Below are 23,996 nucleotides of genomic sequence, written 5' to 3' on the forward strand. Positions count from 1 at the left end.
TCTCTCGACAAATGGAGAGGGACCAGTACCGATTTGTTGGGGTTCAACCGGAGGTCAGAAGCCTGTTGAAAGGAACAAAGGATGCGTAGACAGTGTGGACCTGACTGAGCAGGGTCTGCCAAGTAAACAAGAACGTCATCCACATATAGGGCGATTTTGTCCAGCTCGGTGTTGGGCCACTCCCACTCCCACTCCTGCACCTGCTCACACGACGGCATCAGGGACGCCAAGGGCTCCATCACAAAGGCAAAGTGTAGGGAGGAGAGTGGGCATCCCTGCCTCGCTCCCCTGTGAATAGGGAAGGGTTCCGATAGGATCCCGTCTACCAGTACCCTAGCTCTTAGGAAGGTGTACAGAACCCTGGCCATGGTTCGGAACCAGGGGCCAAGGCCCATCTTCTCCAAAACGTCTCAGAAAAAACCCCAATCCGTCGAAGGCCTTCTCAAAGTCAACAAGGAGAATCGCCGGGTATGGGGTTAGGAGGTGACGTGGGCCAGGACAGATTGCAGTCTACGGAGACAATGCCGTGTTCCACGTGAAGGAATGAACCCACATTGGTCGGGGTGAACCAGTGTGGACAGGTGGGGTTTAAGTCCCTGGAAGAGTATCACGGTATACACCTTGATCTCAGTGTTAATGAGTGAGATTGGGTGGTAGTCGGCACAACAGGATGAGGGCGGCTGGGATTTTGGCAGAACCACAATGGTGGCCATGTCAGTCTCACGAGGGAAGGAGCCCTTCTCCACTGCCTCCTGATACAGTACCGCCAGGTGGGGCACAAGCATCTCCCAGTGAGCATAATATTCCTGTGGGAGACCGTCTGGACCCTGTGTCTTGCCTGAAGAAAGAAGGCCGATCACTTCCCCAATCTCCTTGTGGGTAATGGGGCGATCAAGGTCAGTTTGAGTGATTGGATCTATGCATGGGAGGCTAAGTGATAGTTAATGGTAGCCTACAAAGGTTGCATACCAGTGGAACTTTATAACCTTGTAGGTCTGCAGCGGCAGGTAATCTGTGAAAGTGGTGAGGTATAATACTGAACCGGAAAATCAATGAGTAAAGGGAGTGAAGGGTGTGAGCTCAATTCTATTAAGGTTGGTGCAGGGGCATTCTCTCCAGTGAAAAGTTTCAAAATATGGAATGGGATGGTGCATTTTATAGCACATTGTTTGCACAAATGCTAAGAATTAATTTCGCCCAGTGTCAAGCACACTGTAAGAATTACATTTGTCATTGTCTTATGCAAGCGCATGGACATGTTGTCCTCTATAGAGAGTTGTGAGGCTCGTGAGATGCCTGCATTATTCAAACAGAACTCTGCTTCACAACGCTTAATTACACTAACAGGTCCCAGTTGGATGGCCAAGTGTACCTTGCTGGCTAATATATGTACAGTTTGTGTTTACATTTATTACTATCTCTCTGGGAGTCTGAAATTGAAATCAGTAACTGTAAACAATCAGAGTGCTAGGGGAAAAAGGGGGGAAGCTCATGGATGAGTACACGTGTACTCTCTGCTGTAATAAATGATAAAGAGCAAATGTGAGATGTACAAAGCAGGGCAATGTATAGACTCCACACAAGGACCTAGTATTATTAAATTGCAACAGCCTTGGTATTTGCAGTTAACACACAAATACATCCAATACACATTTAATATTAACTTGGTCATGTATAGCACTTCCTATCACTTTTTGTCTTTTCTATGGACTGTAAATATAAGTCACTCGTTTTCAAATGAAGTTGCTCAGTGTTTATCTAACTTGGATTAAAAGCTCATTTGCCCATGTAGGGATTTCCACTTTTGACCTACATTTTAGAACAGCTCTCTGCAGTGAAACAATAACTTATTTAAGCCATCATTGTTCTGCAAAAAGAAGATGTATAATCTTGTATTTAACTATTAACACAGGTGTATGCTAGCCATATCATCCAAACAGATATTTGTTGTATTTGAAGGAGGGCACAGGTAGTCATGTGGATAAAATAAGAGCAAAATCTAAAATACTCAGTCATAGTGCGTGAGTGTTTTCTAAAGAATTTATGGCAGATCTCTATGTATGAATTTAATTGCAGCAATTTCACATAATGTAATAAGGAAGCACATTATAATTTTTTGCAACTGTACATATATAATGTTTTACATACCAAATAAAAATTACGTTTGCTGTGTGTATTATCTCACAAATCACTCAGCCGAGATCAGGTGTCTCCAACCAGTCAATTGGGAGCTACCAGTAGCACCCAGACACCTTCAGAAAAGTTCACAGCCCTTAGTTAATTTTCAAATGAGCACAATGTCATATTATATTTTCAAAGTTAAGGGAAGTCTCTGTTCATTTGACATCATGATCATCAGACGGCAGATAGCAAGGCCTGATAATGAGCAGTGTTCAGTCAGTTGAAACACTGAGGTGTCTGACTCTTGGAAAAATCCTTGTCAAATCAAATTGAAGTTGTGAAAAAAATGATACTTCTGAATGATTTTAAATGGACGAAATAAAATTGGAGAGTTACCTTAATTATTGAGTTAATACTTCATTTATGTTTACTCCCATTTCAAAGTGTTGGATGTCAAACTGAAGGCCCATTATTCCCAGTGGTCAATATACATTGTGCCATCATTATATATGAAGATAACAGACGTTTTTTACATGAGAGAAGTTGTAAGTGCTAAAAAATGTTATATTATATGAAGTGTTTGGTAGAACATTTATCTGCAGTTTAAATGACTTCAAATTAAAAAGAACATACAATGGTATGTGTGTGTCAAAGTCAAAGATTCTTTGTGAGGTTTCATAACCATCAATATTACAAAACATCCATAAAATGCATTTAGCAAACCTCACTTTATTCAATATCTTTAAAACATAAATGTAATATAATAAAAACATTAATAAAATCATAAAAGTCACAAGACATAATCCCAGCAGACCATGCAATTAGCAATTTTATTACAGTTGTTGATGTCAGTATATATTAAGATGCACCTGCAATTTGATTATCTTATCTCTGTGATGCCTAAGATATTACTTAAAATCAACCCCAAGTTTCAAGATGTATACAACCCATGCTGTCTTATAAAGGGCAATGTTCCGAAAGGTGCTGATTGAGGGGATTAGCCTATAAATATTAACAGTAAAGACTCATGTATATACATAATGCATATATACTTAAAATTGTTTCCATAAGACAACCCATATGCTAAATGTGCTAGAATTTACAATAATTTCAGAAACTTTTCCCACTTTGTACAGATGTTGAACAAGACTGGAGTCACAGAGAAAACAACCTGGATGGATGTGTCAATCATCAATATTCTTTTCCTCTCTCTGTGGTATGGTACCCCATAGACAAACAGATCGGGCACAACCTTTTTCTGGGCACACCAAGATATTCAGGACATACAAACATAATATGATTAAGAGTCTCTGAATTCATGCAAAAGCTGGTCAATTGTCAGGTGGACATTTTTTATTCAAAATGTTTACTTAATGATCAGAGGGGCAAACAGCATGTTCTGAATCTAATATACAGGCTCTTCACCAGAGGAGGTGTTATATTGTCCATTTAGCTTTCAAATTCAGGGGTAGGTTACATTTTCAAGCACTGCTTGTTAAGGTGGCCCAGAGTGCCTATGGTTATTATTTGTTTGCCACACTAGAGACCAGTAAGTCAATTTCAAAACCTCCTTGTCCGCCTTACAATGTAATTCAGCCAAGTCCCACAGTTTGATCAAGCCCCATTATGTGCATCAGTCACAAGCAAACCTTAACCATGATACCTCCCAAGCATGACCCATATCCCTTCCATCTCTCAAGGAATCTCAATATTCAACTAATTCCAGAGTTGCCTAGATATGGATTCAGAATAGTAGTGGTTTTAAGTGCGCCAGATCAGATACTCTTTTAATCCCTGTATCAAATCAAAGAGAGACCCGGGGAGAACTTACGGGTGCTGAGCTAATAAATGTGTTTTTCCGCCACTGCAAGCCTCATGGCATCCATGTAACCCCAAACCTCTGCTCCTTATGATTTGGCACTTTTGTCCTTCACTTGATAGGCTTCTAGGGTTGGGAAAATGAAATGCAAATATGTGTTCTTCTGGAAACATATAAAAAACGTTGATCTATGTGATATCTCAAGGGGTCCTATACTTACTTGATGAACCCACCTAATTTTGTTTGCCTGGGTCACCCCTAAATAACAGAAGCTATAGACCCATTCCAAACTGTCTTCCCAAACCATTATGGAACAGGTCTTATTAACATTCTTATCAAAGACCATGATCTTAGTTTTTGCAGCATTTAAGTCCAAACCCCTGTAGCTGAAGAACTCCAGGAATTTATTTTGTGGAATTTGTAACCCCATTGAGTACTTGGAGATTAATAGCCCCATTCAGAGTATGGGAGTTATTAACACACTTGACAGTTACTTGGACCCAACATTAATGTATATGTTGACCAAAGTGGAAGCCAAAACACACTTTGTTAGTTCTCCTCTATCACCCCACATGATCTACGCGTAGTGCTTTTTGTGCAACCTAAATAATAATTCAATTAACCCACCTGGAACTCCGATGGCTGGTGTCATCCATGTAAACGTGCCACATATGGCGAAAGGTATGCCCTGTGCTATAAAATACATACAAAACTCGCTCTCAGTCGCCCATACAAATATATCCCCTTCATACGCACATATGTTCATACATCCCTAAAGACCACAATCTTACTGACAAACATGGCAGGCCTATCATTGTGTCCTTAGTCATGATATTTAGTTCAAACCATTGTATCTAGCCCTATTGACATTAGACTTCAAGTGAATATACCAGGGTGTGGGGGTGGCTGGTTACAATGCATCAGTTGTTTTGCCTTCAGTATAATATAATGATATTCACTGATGAGAAGTAGGGCTTGGCGCCAAAGTCTTTTCCGCCATCAGAGTTTGAGGAGCTTTGCAGCTCTGCCCTCTGCTCAGAGTATGAAGTTCAGCAACACTCCACTGCCTGCCGCAGAGTGGAATTTACCGGCATGGTGCCGTGCTGCACCTTTTCCCCCTCATTGTCAGGACACACAAGATCGCTGCAATCTATGGTTCTAAGTTTCAGGCAAAGACACGGACTTTGGTTAAACCCAGCCGGGTTAACATTTGGTGCCCTTGTATATAAGTAAACCTTCGCAGTGTCCATCATGCTATCAGGAGTAATTAGTTGTAGAGTCTAGTGGTTGAGGGAAGCGCGCGGTTTTAGAAGTGCGCACTTCATCGAACCTGTTTCAGGAGAAGCATTCGAGTGCCGCTGTTCCTCGTCTATTTTCATGACGGGAGTTGGTGGTTATGAGGAATAGTTACATTTAGTCAGCAAATGATCTAACAGAGTCTCAGTCATTCTTAGTTGAAAGAGTCCTTCGTTTCCAGCATTCGTTCACCTCAAATGTGCAAGGTTTTTCTGAGGTCAGTGGAAACGAAGTGCAGCAGTCGAGTCAGTCAGCAGCAGGAGTCTTCGTGAAAGGCAGTTTCGTTCCACAACATTAAGACAGACGAAGTCAGAAGCCCAAGCCAGAATCCGACAGTAAGACAAGCATTGCTGCCAAGTACTGCGTAGCACTATCTGACCAATAACACCTAGACCCTTCTTTTGGGCTTGCCCTATCTTTTCCTTCCCCCCTTTGCCTTCCCTGTACCTTTTTGCACGCTACCAGGAGGATTGACATTGGCCTAAGTCTGCAAACTATATAGCCTTTGGATATTAATTTGGAACTATCACAGACTCCAGTTACAAGGTTGTTGCAGAAAGTCTTGCATGTTTTTATCAGTAGGAATAGATAGATAATTAGACCAGAGTAGTATTTGAGAATTACAATTAATCAAAGCTCTTTTCCTCCTCAGCAAGAAGGCTTCCTGTAAACAACATTATCAAACATAGAAGAGTAGCGATTATTTTGGAAGCAGCTGGTAGGATAAGCTTAAATTAACTATATAGAGTCGTGTAGAGATGTGGGTTTGTTGTATTATTCCTTCCCTCTCCTCCTCTGTGTATTAGGCACCTCAGACAGTACGGGAGAGTCCTACCGAAGAATTCAACCGTCATTGTGGTGACAGCAGCTTACAGAGTGTCTCTTCTCTTATCCACTTCCCCTTTTCCCCCCTTGCTGGTGACTTCGCTCTTGTAGCGGTGGCACTGGGAGGGTGGCGATTGGGACTAGCAACCATTCTGCCTCTGCGAAGGGACTGGAGCCTCCTGACAGATGGAAGTGCCCAAGAATTTACTTCGCCCGGGCAGAATGGCTGAGGGAATGGATCTTAAGGCCTTAGGTGCCATACTTGAGGGAATCCAAAGGGAGATAGGGGCGGTTAGAGAGGAGAATAAAAATTTTAAACAGGAATTAGTGGCTTCTCGTTAAGAGACGAGAGTACTTGCCCAAAAGGTTGATGGTTGGGCTATGGGAAATCCTGTTTAGAGTACCCCAACTCCTAGTACCAGTATTCCAAGTACAGACCCCAAGGCAGTTGCACAGGTTATCCATTCAGTCTCCCCATTAATTCCCCTAGCAGCCCCTGAAATTTTTTTAGGAGACCCACAAAAGGCGCAACATTTTTTAACGCAATGTTCTTTACATTTCATGTGCCGTCCCACACTCTTCCCTGATGCTCAGTCTAGAGTAGCCTTTATCTTATCTTATCTAGGAGGGGATGCTGCCAATTGGTCAATGCCGTTAGTCACGGAAGATGACCCCATTCTTTCTGATTTTGCCCATTTCAAAAGTGAGTTTCTCAGAATTTTTGACAAGAGAAGGATATCCCAGGATATAGACAATGAGTTGCTAGAATTACGTCAAGGATCCCAAGACTTGATTACTTATCTAACCCAATTCAATAAGCTAATTATCTAAACGAATTGGCCAGAAGAGAAAAGAGCGGAACTACTCTATTGTGGATTGAGAGATGACATAAAAGACACTTTAGCACAAGTTCCTAATCGTCCTAAGGAGTTACCTGCATTGGTGGATTTGGTATTAGAATTAGATTTCCGTAACTCTGAACGCAAGGGCGAGAAGAGAAAAGATTGTAGAATGAATTTTACTCGTTTTGAACGGATGAGGACCGAGAAAGGAACCTGAGGAAATAATGACCCTGAACCCATGCAAATTGGAGCTGTTAGAGGTCCGTTGAGTAAGGAAGAAAAAGAACAGAGACGTTTGAAGAAGTTATGCTTGTATTGCGGAGGTTCCTGTCATTTTGTGAAGGAATGCATTAAGCGTCCTAAGACTCCTGTGAAGGGAAACGATTTGAGCCATCAGTAGGCGGAGTCGCTCTGGTGGTAAAGAAAGATAAGACGACTCCAGAACCTCATTTGATTTTAAATACTCTACAGTCTATGACCCCGCATGTGATCCTACATATGACATTAAAGTTTCGTGAGCATAAGATTTTGGGAGTTGCTATAATGTTGGACTCCGGAGCCACGGGAAATTTTTGCGATATCAAATACACTCAGAGAATGGGTATTCGGGCTATACGAAAAGAAATAAAAGAACCTGTTCGTGCTGTGGATGGGACTAATCTGTCCTCGGGGCCTATCACCAGCCATACTGAAGGTTTAGAGTTGATTCAATCCGATGGTCATCGTGAAGTGTTGCAATTCAACCTTATAGATGCCCCACAATTTCAGTTGATTCTGGGGCTTCCATGGTTATCAACACACAATCCAACCATTGATTGGGAGAACCGTACAGTAAAGATGCAGTCTCATTATTGTTTGGAACATTGCTACTGCACTGAAGAAAGGTTAGAAGTACCTTCGCAAGCTTCATTACTCTCTTTGGGAAGTCAGTCCATTGGAGTCATTAATTCCGGAGATCTTCCCACCGAATACCAGGAGTTTGAGTCAGTTTTCATTGAACAAGAAGCAGAACTGTTACCGCCTCATCGTTCATATGATTGTACTATTGATTTGGAGCCAGGGGCTGTCCTTCCCTGCAGCCGAATTTATGCTCTGACAGAAGCAGAGAATGATCATCTCAAGGCTTACTTGTACCGTTATCTCGCCAATGTGTTCATCAGACCGTCTCAGTCGCCGGTATCCTCTCCACTATTTTTCATACCGAAGAAGCAGGAGGGGAGTTTGAGGACTTGTATAGATTACCGTGCCTTGAACCAAGTAACCATTAAGAACCGCTATCCTCTGTCTTTGATCTCGGTCTTATTGGATCAAATCAAAGAAGCTCAGATTTTCACCAAACTTGATTTGCGTGGAGCGTATCACCTTATTCGCATGAAAGAAGGGCATGAATGGAAAACCGCCTTCCGCACCAAGTTTGGCCTTTTTTAATATTGTGTGATGCCTTTCGGGCTGTGCAATGTGCCCGCAGTGTTTCAACATTTCATAAATGATGTTAGGGGAGATTTGATTGACAAGATTGCCATCATCTACTTGGACGACATCTTGATTTACTCCTGGAACCCCCAAGATCCTTCAGTACATGTAAGATTGGTATTGGAACGACTAAAACTCCATTGATTATTCGTCAAGTTGGAAAAAAATTGTCTTTAATGCGACCAGAGTGGGATTCTTTGGATTCGTCATTTCCTCGCAAGGAATCACCATGGATCCGGGAAAAGTGCAAGCGGTTGAGAGTTGGCCTGTGCCACATAATATCAAAGAAATTCAAAGATTTCTGGGGTTCGCCAATTTCTACCGACGTTTCATTCAGGGATTTTCACAATTAATTGCACCCATTACTCGTTTGTTAAAGAAAGGAGTCAAGTTTGAGTGGTCCAGAGACGCTGAGCAAGCCTTTCAAGATCTTAAGAGTAAATTTGTGTCAGCCCCTATACTCTTGCATGCTGATCCTGCGGAACCATTCTTCGTGGAGGCAGATGCGTCCGATCAAGCTATAGGTGGAGTTCTCTCACAACGACATCAGAAGACAGGACAGCTCCATCCGGTTGCCTATCGCTCCCGGAAATTGAATTCAGCAGAATTGAACTACACCATAGCAGAAAAAGAATTGTCGGCAGTTAAAGACGCCTTTGAAGACTGGAGACATTATCTGTTGGGAGCTAAACATACAGTCACAGTATTCACTGATCATAAGAATCTTCAATTTCTAAGATCTGCAAAAACTCTTACTCGGAGAATTACAATTAATCAAAGCTCTTTTTCTCCTCAGCAAGAAGGCTTCCTGTAAACAACATTATCAAACATAGAAGAGTAGCGATTACTTTGGAAGCAGCTGGTAGGATAAGCTTATATTAAGTATTTAGAGTCGTGTAGAGATGTGGGTTTGTTGTCTTATTCCTTCCCTTTCCTCCTCTGTGTATTAGGCACCTCAGGCAGTACGGGAGAGTCCTACCGAAGAATTCAACCGTCATTGTGATGACAGCAGCTTACAGAGTGTCTCTTCTCTTATCCACTCCCCCTTTTCCCCCTTGCTGGTGACTTCGCTCTTGTAGCGGTGGCACTGGGAGGGTGGCGATTGGGACTAGCATCCATTCTGCCTCTGCGAAGGGACTGGAGCCTTCGGACACTCATATATGTTGAAGCTTTTCTTATCCGTAGCAGTCTCTGTCATTGCTCCAATAACACTGCTGAGATTAGTAATCCCAGCAGAGGTTGCTGTTCCCGTGAAACTCCTCGTCCGTGACCTATTCTTGTCAGACACAGTTTGAGCTCTGAGCTGCCACTGGAGAGCGGTGGTGGGGAGGGGAGGGAAGAGTCTGCAGCAGGGCTGGACAGACTCCTCTGTGGCATCCTTTTGCAGGAGTCAGTGGTTGGCAGAGCCTGGGAGGGGTTGACCAGCCGTAAAGCACAGACGTTGTGGGCCTTGTCTTATCCAGTTTCACAAGACCTTTGCGCTCATCTCACCAGTGTACGTGCTGCTGGGCTACTTGGGACTGAGTTTCAGACAGCTCCTGTTAGCCCTGGCTGTCTTCTTCTGGTACTGGAAGAACACAATCATAATGGATTCCTGGCTCTCGGGGGCCCTGCTCTTCCTGGAGGGTGAGGAGAAGTCAGTAAAGCTTCTAAGCAAGCATCTCCACAGCGGAGCTGCCCCCCTGGGTAAGGCGGAAACTCTGCCACCTAGCGTGCTGAACCTGTTGCTCTGTTCTGTTCACAGTCGGCAGACTTGTACTGACTGGGTACCTCTGGTTCCGCTGTTGCATTGTGATGTCATATCAGCTATGCACTGCAATGAATGCAAGACTTGCAAGTCTTGCAAATCCTGGCTTCCATTTTAAGAAAGTGGTGAAACTTTGCCCTCGAGTGGCAATTTGAATAATATTATGAGCCTGTCTAACTGCAATTAGTGTAAAAGTATACAACGGACTGCATGAACTACTAGTTCAGAGTACTCTGCCCACTTGCAAAACACCGCAGAATATTGCTGATTTTTACAGTAACTCTGTAAGCTGCTCCCAGGTATATTTGTGCCCCCGGCCTAGATGATGTCATTGGTCTGGATGATTGATTTTAGCACATGACAAGATATAAGGTAGTCAACAGCTGACAACAAAAGTAATATTTATTTTTTTATTATGCCAGAGTGAAAAAAAAGATATTGTGCAGTAACGTTTGACTAATGCTTGTAGTTGATGTAGTAACATTGTTTTACATTAACACAGACAATCAAAAAGTCACAACACAATTATTTTTTATTTTATTTCTTGTATCTATACAGATCAACATCCATCAGAAAAAGACATTTTGGAAGGCAATTGTCAAGAAGGTGTTGACCCTGGGTGGATCTACAAGCAGTGCAGCATTCATTGTCAGAAGAGATGGGAAGACCTATGATGTTGGACCAAGATTTCATCAGAAGTCCAGCTTGGTCAGTCCTCCCAATTTGTGAAGTACGTGTGCCACCCCCTGACCCCCTAATGTCCTGCATACTGGTGGTGGCCTATCCAGAACTTGATGGGAGGTTGAGAGCCCAACAGTGGCATCAAGGGGGTAAGTTCGAATGTGCGTTTAACGTGTAAAATAACTATTTTTTGTTACAGCAACAATGTTTGCCATCAACATTCAATCAATAAATCAATCAGAGTACTTGTAGAGCGCGCAACTTACCCGTGAGGGTCTCAAGGTGCTGAGGGGAGGGGGGTTCTGCTACTGCTCAAAGAGCCAGGTCTTGAGGAGTCTTCTGAAGGCGAGTAGGTTTTGGGTCTGCCGTATGTGGGTAGAGAGGGTGTTCCAGGTATTGGCGGCGAGGTAGGAGAAGGATCTGTCGCTGGAGGTCATTCTTTGGATGCGGGGGACATCGGCGAGGGCGAGGCTGGTGGAGCGGGGTGTGGGTCCTTGGTGAGGGAGAAGATGAGCTGGGTGTCGTCGGCGTAGGAGATGATGTTGAGGTCATGATGGCGGGCCACTTGTGCCATGTAGATGTTGAACAGCATCAGGCTGAGGGATGAGCCCTGGGGGACGCCACAGATGATGTCAGTGGCTTCGGATCGGAAGGGTGGGATGCGGACGCTCTAGGTTCTGCCAGAGAGGATGGAAGGGGTCCAGTCAAGGGCTTTCTCTTGGATTCCGGCTTCTATGAGTCGTGTCTTTAGAGTGCGATGGCAGATGTTGAAGGCGGTCGACAGGTCCAGGAGGATGAGGGCTGATGTTTCGGCGTTGTCTAGTTGGCACCTGATGTCATCTGTGGCTGTGATGAGGGCTGTCTCGGTGCTGTGGTTTTGTCTGAATTCGGACTGGGACGGGTCCAAGATCTTGTTGTCTTCCAGGTGGCGGGCCAATTGTCTGTTGACGATTTTCTCAATGACCTTTGCCGGGAACGGGAGAAGGGAGATGGGCCGGAAGTTCTTGAGGTCCTTGGGGTCCGCCTTGGGCTTCTTGAGGAGGGCATTGATTTCTGCGTTTTTCCAGCTTTCCGGGAAAATCGCAGTTTCAAAGGAGATGTTGATGACCTTCCGTAGTTGGGGTGCGATGGCTGTGTCTGCTTTGTTGAATATGTGATGTGGGCACGGGTCTGACGGAGATCCTGAGCGGATGGAGTTCATGACCTTGCGTGTCTCGTCGTCGTTGACGTTGGACCAGGAAGTCAGGTGGATAGCGCTGGTGGTGTTCACATGGAAGATGGAGTCTGGCGTAGTCGGGGCGGTCGTGGTGTTGAAGCTGTCGTGGATGTCAGCGATCTTGGGGTCAAAGAAGATGGCTAGTGAGTCGCACAGTTCTTGTGAGGGCGGGATGTCTTTGGTGTTGGTGCTGGGGTTGGAGAGTTCCTTTACGATGCTGAAGAGCTCTTTGCTGTCGTGTGTGTTGTTATCCAGGTGGTCTTTGAAGGAGGATCTCCTGGATAATCTGAAGAGATGGTGGTGTCTGCGGATGGCGTCCTTGTGGGCTGGGTGGCTGTCCGGTGTGCATTCGTGGAGCCATATTTTCTTCAGTTTCTGGCATGTACGTTTAGAGGTCTGAAGCTCGCCGGTGAACCAGGTAGCTCTCTTGCTGGCGTGGTTGTTGGAGGGTTTCTTGAGCGGGGCGAGGGTGTTGGCGCAGTCGTCGATCCACTGTCTGAGGTTGCGGGCCGCGGCATCTGGGTTGGTCGGGTCGGTGGGTGGGTTTTGGGTGATGGTATTGGTCAGCCGGTCTTTGGTGACTTTGCTCCAGCAGCAGCAAGGCAGCTGTCCGGCGCAGTGCTGCGTGGTTGGTTTCTTGAAGGTGAAATGGATGCAGCGGTGGTCGGTCCAGTGGAGTTCGGTGGTGTGGTCGAAGGCGACGTGGGTGCCTGTGGAGAAGATGGGGTGCAGCGTGTGACCGGTGGTGTGGGTGGGTGCGGTGATGAGTTGTCTGAGGCCAAGGTTGGCGAGGTTGTCGGTCAGGGTGGTGGAGTTGGCGTTGTTGTTGTTCTCGAGGTGGAAGTTCAGGTCCCCGAGGAGGATGTAGTCCATGGAGGCGAGTGTGTGATGCTGGTGAGGTCAGCGATGGAGTCCGGGGTGTCCCGGGGTGTCTGTAGATGAGTGTTCCTCTGAGGGTGGTGTTGGGGTCAGTGTGGATCCGGAAATGCAGGTGTTCGGTGGTGTTGAGGGTGTCGTCTGCGTGGGTGGCGACCATGAGGGTGGATTTGTGGACAATGGCTATTCTTCCTCTGGTTCCGTTGGCGCGATCCCTGCAGGTTATCTTGTAGCCGTCCGGGATGGCTATGGCGATGTCGGGCGCGGAGGAGTCATCCCACCAGGTCTCGGGTCAGGAAGGCCACGTCTGGGGCGGAGATGTCGAGCAGATCCCAGAGCTCGACCGCACGTTTGCGTGCAGAGCGGGTGTTGAGGAGTATGCAGCAGAGGTGGTTGGGTTCTGTCCTTGGAGGTTTGGTGGCTCTGTCGCAGGTGAAGCTGCAGGTGCAGCATGAGAAGGGTCCGTGGGTCCATTTCGGGGAGGCCTGGAAGAAGGTGTGGTTTCAGCCGGCGTTGAGTGTGTGGAGGCTGCTGGCGTCATAGTGGAGTCTGGTGTTGTGGCATTCGCGGGGTCCAGGGGTTCTGGCGCTGGGCACGGTCCAGGCGTGGACGGGCACAGCTGGCACCATTTTAAGGGGAGCTGGGAGGGAGGAGCAGCTGGGAGGTGGGAGGCGGAAGGCAGGGGTCAGCGAGTGGGTGCAGGGGGCGGGGCCACAGGGGCAGCAGCAGCGGGAAAGCGAGTAGGCAGGGGGGCAAGCCAAGGGCGCATGACACAAAGCGCTGGTTGGAGCTGCAGCGGGGGGGAGCGACCTACTTGGAAGGTCAAGGGTCACTCTCCTCACCGCTCAGCTGCCGCCAATTTGATGGGAGCTGGGAGGAAGGAGCAGCTGGGAGGCGGAAGGCAGCGGTCAGCGAGTGGGCACAGGGGGGTGTGGCCGCAGGGGCAGCAGCGGCGGCAAAGCGAGTGGGCAGGGGGGCAAGCCCAGGGCACATGACACAAAGCGCTGGTTGGAGCTGCAGCGGGGGGAGCGACCTACTTGGAAGGTCAATGGTCACTCTCCTCACCGCGCAGCTGCCGCCAATTTGATGGGAGCTGGGAGGGAGGAGCAGCTGGGAGGCGGAAGGCAGCGGTCAGCGAGTGGGCACAGGGGGGTGGGGCCGCAGGGGCAGCAGTGGCGGCAAAGCGAGTGGGCAGGGGGGCAAGCCAAGGGCACAGGGCACAAAGGGCTGGTTGGAGCTGCAGCGGGGGGAGCGACCTACCTGGAAGGTCAAGGGTTGCTCTCCTCACCGCGCAGCTGCCGCCAACTTGAGGGGAGCTGGGAAGGAGGAGCAGCTGGGAGGCGGGAGGCAGTGGTAGCAGGGGTAGCAGCGGCGGGAAAGCAAGTGGGCGGGGGCAAGCCAAGGGCACAGGGCACAAGGCGCTTGTTGGAGCTGCAGCGGGGAGGGGAGCGACCTACCTGGAAGGTCAAACATTAAGGTTGACATGTCCAGTGCACAAGAAGAGTACTTGATGGTGTAAGTTTTGCACAAGTTGTATGATGGTGTGTTTCATATATGAATTTGCGGAAAAAGGATACCACCTTATTTCTGTTTGCTACCACATGATTGGTTTCTGCAGAAACATGTCTGCCTTTTCAACATATATACATCAGGTTGTTTGATGTTATAAGGGACAGATGTACCAAACAATGCGCTAGTCTTTATTGTGTCAGGTGTGATGCTCCTTCACTATTATGAATGTTGTAAGGTTAGCTCTATTACAGGTGACAGAGCATAAACATGCTTTATGCTACAGGGGATGTTCTCAATGTCACATTGGTAAGTTGACTTTATGCACAAAGAAGAGTGGGGAAGTGAGCCAAAATGACTAGTAACTTCATTTAAATGGCTACATTTGAGAATCAAAACATATCCCAAATGTGTTCTGTTTACAAAATGCTATTTCATTCATGTTAAAAGTGACAGATTTGCATGATGTCTTACTCCTTTACAAATGAGCATGTAAGCCAGTCTGTTTTATTGAACATATCGTGATAGGCATAATAGTTTTGGAATGTGTACAAATTGGTGACAGAATAGCATATACCCCAAAACATTTTTCAACATCCTTTGTATTGTCGATATGATAAATCAATGATGTAGAAAAATGGCATACTTAAAGGAACGTTTCAGATGGAATGTTCCTTCCCATATATGTTGCAGGATCCCATCTGTAAAAAGGTATTACAAAAATGTATGAATGCATTAAGGTGTAATCTGTTGCATTTTGTGATTTGCATGCGAATCTTTGATGTAAAGATGAATCAGTGTATGTAGTAGTTACTGTAATGTTGTACCAATTTCTTCCTAAAGTGAAAGGCAGCATGTTTTGTACAACATTCTCACAATGGTAAAACAAATGTGAAATTACTTGAGAATTTAGGAGTCAAATATGAAAATGTTTTGACTCTGTACAAAAGTGGATAAAAAATGTATCAAGCCCTATTTATTTACTTATGCAGTTTAATTCTTTAATCAATCCACAAAAAACATATTTCTTAATTTTGTCTAGCATAGGCATATACATGGTGTATGATACTTCGGAAAGCTACTACACTAATGAATACATATAAAAAAAAATCTTTTTAAATATACTTTAGTCACTTGAAGTAAGTGTTACCATTGTTAAATGCCAGAACTAAGGAAATAGGCTTTCAGTCTATATAAATATTGGTATAACATTGCAATGTTTGTTGATACACATTGATTCATATTTTAGTTTTTGTGAAGGAAAAAAATGCAGATTTTTGGGTGTTGTACACGCAATGTACACAGGTATTTTTGGTTTATATGCTTTTGATGACATTAGTTCATTATTCTAAACAAAATAGCCCAACCCTTCAGAGGTGTTAAACAGTTCCTGGAGATAATTACATATGGAAAAGAGAAAAGATCATACATGATATAAGAGCTATCATGAGCAATTACAAAACTGTGACCAAATAGATTATGAAGATGTTCCCTACTTGCATGAGATATTGGTAATAAAGAATTAAAGTTTGAAAGCCTTGAAGCAGGTGAAATCTGAAAACTTGGAAAATGTTTTGAGATCAAAAGTCATGGTCAGTTCTATTTACAAAGATCCAATAAAACTATTTTATATGCCTTTTTTAGCATCATCATGAGAAGGAAAAGGAGAATTTTAAAATGTAGGTGGGAAAGCAGCTGGCCACTTTGTTTTTGACTGGTGAGACCATCGACACTGATGGACACTGTGGCATGGAGGGTGAGGAGACAGCCACGAAGGCCACTAGCTCTACATCATTTTCAGAGGCCTCAACAACAGACCAGTACCTAGTGGTAGCGTACCCTACAGAACTGTTCCATCTGCATCCACCTAGAGAGCCATCTCCACCCTACCTCATGCCCCCCACCCCAGTTGGCCAAAACTGCCCCCTAAAATGGATGGGGTCTACTTCACTGCAGTCACCTAACCCTCTGCCCCTGTCCCCCCAGCTGTGTTGAGTGAGGAGGCTATAGACCTCCTATACAGCATCTCTGTAGGCTAGACTGCACTCCTGAATGCCATCCAGGGTCTTAGTTGTCATATGCAACACATGGTTGCATACCTGGAAGGGATCCATGTTGTAATTTCAGGCCAGCTGAGATTATTTACAGGATTAGCCTCCTCACTGACCACAGTCTCCAAGCAGCCCAAACGTGCGCCCCAACTAAGGCCCCTTCCCCATACCAATTCCCAAATCTCATCCCTCCCAAGCACACACACTCCTTGCACACACCCACTCTAACAGACACAAGCAGAAAACCCACATATAAACACAAACACACCAAGAAACACATGCACACACCAAAACAACATACATAACCTCACCACAACCACCACCACACCCACAACCACCACACCCACCAGTACACCAATTACCACCACCAAAACCTCTACCACATGCACAACCACCACCACAACCATAACACATACCATCACACCCACCCTCCCCACAACCACTATCACTCTCACAACCACTAGCACACCCACTCCCACCACAACCACCACTACCCACGACAACTAGCAAACCTGCATTTACCACAATCCCCAGCACCCCACAGCTACCACCATCCACACACCACCAGCACACCCACAACCACTAGCACTAGCACAACCTCCAAGCATATCCAAAGACACCAGCACACCCACAACCAACACCATTTCCCAAAAGTACACCCACATTCACTACAACCAGACCAATCAACTCAACAACACACTCATCCAGACAAACATACTCACTCAAAACCACACCTCCACCTAAAAAACAGCAACAAAAACCGAACGTACACACTCACCAAAACACCACACATCTGCCAAAACATACACACCCAAACATGCAAAACATACACCAGACCCACATCCAACTGCACCACAGACAGACACACAATCAAGCTCCCTCAACCCTCAGTTTCTGCTCTGCCCTTCACCCCTTCCAAATGCAAAACAACCCCTCCTAAATACAAATCCAACCCTACAACACCAAAAGCAACCCCTCCCACTCCTTCCAACTCCCCACAATCCCTACCAAACCCACCCCTCCCAAGGAAGATCCTTAAGATGCCTGCCCTTTCCCCATTAGATGTTCCTTCCTGAGGAGGTTCCCCTTTGGAAGTCTATTGAGGAAACGTTTTAGAACATTTAATTGTGTGGATTTGTTATTTTACATTTGAAATATATATTGATTTGAGAGAAGTATCTCATCTATTAATAAAAAAGTGTTTAGTTTCACCAAGTTTATCCTAAGATTGTTTTGCATTTACTATTCTTTAATTCCTAGAACGGTTAATGATTAAAATGTGATTTACATATTTTAACTTAAAATTGTGACATAAAATTCAACAATACACTAGTAATAAAAGTATGTGATGAACATTTAAAATGAGATGCAAACACTCATCATGATGATGGATACTAACACCAACAAATGGATTAGTCAATTTTTATTTTATGTGTTAATACAGATGTGTTTATTTGTACTAGATAAGTATTAAAAGTAAACACATATGCATTGCACCTTAAAATATTGATGGCACAAATAATATTTAATTACATACAGGAAATGCACTAAACAAGGGAAAATGTTAAATTGATAAATATATTTATTGAAAAAACTTTGGAACTGACATTGCTTTTACAGTTTATTTTAAAACAACCACTCCACCTTGTCAAGTGCAATTTATGAATATTATTACATTGCAATTATCCCAATAATGTGTAATGCATATGCTCATGATGTTATAGATTCATAAAATTAGGCTAACACACCTGCATGGTCAGTTTTTGGTTATTGGATTGATGTCCATTTCTCTGTAAGTGTCCATTATCATGAAGGCAACTTGCACACAATTTAAAATTACAATAACATTATACAAGTGTGTTTCTTTAAATTTCTTAAATGACAACATTATGCACACATGCATTACAAATTGGCATGGTACTGCTTGTAAGAGAGATTTCAACACACTGACCAAATGTAAACTGACAAGTGCTGGTCTCCCTCCAACAGCCACTTTTGCCTATGGCACTGTCGATGCTAGTGAACATACATGGCAGAGTCGGCCGCACTCTAAAGATTTTTCGTCCATGGGTCCCCCAAGATCTGAATAGAGCAGGCGAACTGCCTAGTAGGTAGATGGGAAATCCCTAAACACCCAAACCTATAGAAACTATCACCCTCAAAACTCTATATTCTCCAATGTTCCAGCCCTAGAAACAACAAAGATTCACACAACAAATGAGAAGCTAGAATTCTATGTCGAACTAATGTAGACCTATTATCCTCCCTCTGAGTCCTCCAGCATCCATATAGTGAGAAGAAACCAAAATCAAAGCTCCTGTCACCATTAAAAAGCAATCTCACTGCAATCCACTTAGAACCATCCATAACCAAAAAATGATGAGTGCTTCCCTACAATTTATAATACACAATTGAAGACATCTCTGACAATATAAAGGACCACAATCTAGGCAAATTACTTATCACACACTTGGCCTTGCGAAACCTGGCAGCCAACTATAAAAGCTTTGGTTCTAACAGACCACAGAGTTTAGGCAGAGTAGATGAAATAGGTGAAAGTCACAAACATCCCCAAAAATCAGATCCAATTCAAATGCCCTCCATCTTAGAACTACTCATCATTCGAATGCCTCCAAGTTGAACCTAGATCAGAAAACACAAACCCCACCAGAACATACTTTAGAAACAACCCGTAAAGTCACAACAACTCAAATGTAAACCTTTATCACTTCCCTCCATAAACAGCTTATTTTTAGAGGATTTCTGCCTTCACTCGGAACCCCCCGGGGCACCAGGCTGCTCTGCCAAGAGGGCTACTCATGAATAATGACCTAACTCACTTTTCCTATTCCCCCCACACCATGAAAGCAGAAGCATCCATTCTGGGCCCAAAAATAAATACCATAAGACGGGTTCATTATACCAGTTTCATCAATACTGGTTGCGTGGTCAGACCATTTTCATATTCAATTTTCCCTCAGCTCACTAAAATCTCAGCCATTTGGCAAATGGAAAAAGACGAAGGAGTGGATCCGAGAAACTAAACATCTTAACAGTAATTCTGAAGAAGTAAATACAACAGCAGAGTTATAACTACTGAATGAGGAACTACATGTGACATTTCTGACAGATAATGAAAATGAAACCAGGAGTGTATTCAATGGTGCTGACATTTTAGAACTCAAAAAATGAACAAGTAAACCTCAATTGTATTCTAAAAACTTAAATAAACTAAGAAAGAAAAACATAATGGTGGAAAGAATGGGTGTCAAAACCCACTAACGAAAATCCTGAACTTCGAGCACACTGAAAGACAAAAACACAAGAACATTTTCAAAGCTAATACCGACTTCAAAAGAGACCAAATAGACCAAGCAAAAAACTGTCCTAAGAAGCTTTTTGACCTGGTAAAAGAGCCAGAAAACCTCACTTGTCATGAAATTAAACAAATGAATGAAAAGAATGATTAATTCTCCAACTTTTTCATTCAAATTTTTGGTTCTCCAGGTATATTTAAACACTTCCTAAAAAGTAGAACAGGCCACTCTGGTCCTAAAAAACCTGGAGAAAATCCAGAGGGTTTAAACAATTAACAGCAAGTTTCCAATCTTACATTCTTTCATAAATCATTGAAAGTTATGTGGGCACCTAACTCAGTCATTCTCAGTTTACAGCAACATGTTAGATGATCTTCAGCCTGAATGGCCTGCATCACAGAAACAGCCTTACTGTATGCGGTTTTGTATGCATTAAGTCTACTTGACAAGGGTGAGTATTTGTCCTTATCCTTATTTACCTCTCAGCGGCATTCAACATGGACAAAAACAACACAGCATTGATGGTTCTTAGACAAAGAAAGGGATAAAGTGGACGGGCCTAAAGTACTTTCCTTTCTTGAAAACTACTCTCAGCAAATAAAACAGAGCAAAAGTCTCTCAAGCCCCACTTTGGAGGGCATATTGTATCACAAGATGTAATTCTGTTTCCAATTTGCTTTATTTTGTATGTTGAAACTCTCACAATACTGTTGAGACACTCAAATAGATCAAAACATGTTTATGGAAATACTCTTTATCTTTAGCTAAATCTACCATGCCCTGAAGAATTATCGAAGGGGCTGATTACGAGTCTGGCGGTCTTGCGACCATCAAACTGGTGGTGGCTGTGGTCTGTCTGCCCCATTATGACATGCAGATTCGTTGTGGCGGAGGACCGCAGGCTGCACCAGGGAACAATCGCTACTTGGTGGTGGCGGAGGTGTGCCACAATGTAGTATGCTCAGCGGAACTGGCGCAGTCCTGCTGAGTATATTACAAGTTCTGCAACCGCCATTCCCCAACATGGCCCCCATGTCGCCCTCACCATGGGGATACAATCAGGGGGGCACAACATGTGACCCCTGTCTGTATACCCCAAAGTTCCAGCATGGCATGGACATCACCGTCGATGCCGTGCTGTAACTTTTTTGACATTCCCATTGTGGTGCCTGTTATCCAGGCACCGCCTTGAGAAAGGCGAAAAACCATCCATCGTACACTACTTCAACTTGTAATACGGCGGGCGGTCCTTGCGTGAGTTTGGTGCAACTGTGCCAGTGGAGAGCCGGCACAACTGTTTCAAACCTGTAATCAGGACCTCAGTTCGGCTGAATGCCCGCCTCACCATGGGGTTAGATTCAGGGGTCACAACATGTGACCCCCTGTCTGTATACCCAGAAATTTCCAGCACGGCATGGACATCACCATCCATGCCGTGCTGTAACTTGTTTGACGTTCCCTTTGTGGTGCCTGTTTTCCAGTCACCGCCATTGGAAAGGCAAATGACTGTCCGTCGTACACGAGTTCAACTTGTAATGCGGTGTGCGGTCCTTGCGTGGGTTTGGCGCAACTGTGCCCGTGGAGACCCAGTACAACTGTGCCAAACCTGTAATCAGGCTAGCAGTTCGGCTGAACACTTGATTAGATTCTATTATGGGTGCTTTTTAATCACTCAAAGACCATAATTATACTCAATCGCTGAACCAAGACATTATTTTGAACCGTATTTTTCTCCAAATAGTGTTAACTGCATTTGACTATGCATTGTCTTGTATATATATATATATTCACTGAAAAAACCATAGGTTATAGACCATATATAGTTAGGAATTAGCATTTAAAAAACCTTATTTTACTCACACAAAACCATTGAAATTCCATATATAGTTAGTTGTACTAACTATATATCGCGCACCCGCAATCCACTGCTGATCATGTCACATATTACATCATTCATGACATGGTCAGTGACATCACTGATGACATCACTGATGACATCTCAAATGACATCACTAATGACATCACTGATGACAACATCCAGTGACTGTATTTTTCTGTAAAGTTAAAATATGTCTTGAGTGGATGTATAAGTGTCTGGATGAAGGATTTAGTAGGTGCATGACTGACTGTATGAGTGAGTGATTAAATGTGTCTCACTGAGTGCATGGGTTAGTGACTAAACTGTCTTAATTTGTGCATCATTATGTCTGTTGTTCTGAAAACTGCTGCATGTGTTGTTTAGTAGCTATATGAGTAACGATATGGGTTATTGATTGGTTGCCCAAGTATTTGTATGGGAGACTGAGTGTGTGTGTGGGTGGCTGGAAGGTGTATGACTCTGTGCATAGATGTGTGAGCAGTTGATTCACTAGATGTATGGGTTCAAAAGTGCATGTGGAAACAGCTGTATGGGCGGTTGACTGTGTGCATCAGTGTATTGGTGAGTGAATGGATATCTCAGTGCTACATGTCAAAGTAAGTACATATGTAAAACACAGTACATGTGAGACTTGACATATATAAATAACTGTGCATAAGAGCCAGTGAATGTGTGAGTGGCTGTATGCATCATTGTGAACTTGTATCCAGGATTGTATAAGAGAGTAAATATGTTTTAGTATATGTTTGAATAAGTAAGGTGTGTATAACTGTATAGTTGGGAAAATGGAGGTGTGATTGATTGTTTGCATGACTGACTAGGTGTGTGTGTAACTTCATGGATGAATGACAATCTGTGAGTCTGTGTTTACACTGAGTGTATCTAAGGTTATATTAGAGTCTGAAGAGGTTCATCGTATTATCACATGAATGATGTCATCAGTGATGTGATCAGTAATGTCAAATGAGATGTCATCAGTGATGTCATCAGTGATGTCATTTGATATGTCATCAGTGATGTCATCAGTGATGTCATTTGAGATGTCATCAGTGATGTCATCAGTGATGTCATTTGAGATGTCATCAGTGATGTCATCAGTGATGTCACTGACCATGTCATGAATGATGTAATATGTGACATGATCAGCAGTGGATTGCGGGTGCGCGATATATAGTTAGTACAACTAACTATATATGGAATTTCACCGGTTTTGTGTGAGTAAAATAAGGTTTTTTAAATGCTAATTCCTAACTATATATGGTCTATAACCTATGGTTTTTTCAGTGAATTTTCAAGGTTTTGTAAATGCTAATTCCTAACTATATATGGTCTATAACCTATGGTTTTTTCAGTGAATTTCAATGGTTTTTTAATAGCAAATATCATAAGCTGTCGAATGTCAAGTACGTGGTAAGTAAAAACATTTTCGTGTTTATGCACACTGATCTGCTTTGAATGCTGCCCCCCCCCCTCATTTTTATTAGGAGTACTCTATCTTTGCAGATAGTGAAGGGTAGTTAACGCAGGCCTTTGCCCCCGTTGTAATCCGTCGTGCCTGCTTCTCTCTCCATTTCATTGATTGTTCTCTTTGGTTCATTCTCTATTTACAAACAAGCACAGAGTCGCAATACTCTGTTTAGTCTTTGCAGATAGCGAAAAATCGTGTAAAAAAACAAAAGGAATCGAGCAAAATCAGTAGGCCACTAATGGGATCTCTTTTTGACCTGGCTAAAATAGAAACATTAGGAACAACCTGTTGAAAATAGCAATGTGTATGTACATAAGCGGCGTTCATTTGTGTTCACAGTACCCCTTGTTGATTGTTTGAATCGAGCATTGAATTGTTCGAAGTTGGTTCTCTTAAGGATCTTCTCTACCTGCAAACGAGGAAGAATAGGAATATTCTCTCTCCCTTTGCAGATAGTGAAAGGTAGGTAACGCAAACCTTTAACACGTCGTGCCTATTTCGTTCCTCATTGATTGATTGTTTGCCCGAACATTGACTGTTTGGGAATTGGTTCTTTTTGGAGGTATTCCCTGTTTGCAAATAAACGTAGGAAAATCTTTGCAAGTAGTGAAAGGGTAGGTAATGCGGACCTTTGTCCCCCGTTGTAATCTGTCATGCCTATCTACTCCCCACTGATTGATGCACCTGTTTCACCCGGACCATTTTCTAGAGATAGGTCATCTGGCCCGACCAGAGAGCACCCCTAGTGAAAAGGACATATGCAATAATAACGAAGTGATCACTGTATCCTGTTAACAGAAACTTTAGCATGAAACAACCTGGAAAGAAAGGAATAGGAAAACGAAAATCAGTAGGCCACTGATGAACTTTTTATTA

Source organism: Lissotriton helveticus, chromosome 2_1 (genome assembly GCF_964261635.1).
Source record: "Lissotriton helveticus chromosome 2_1, aLisHel1.1, whole genome shotgun sequence".
Classification (NCBI taxonomy): domain Eukaryota; kingdom Metazoa; phylum Chordata; class Amphibia; order Caudata; family Salamandridae; genus Lissotriton; species Lissotriton helveticus.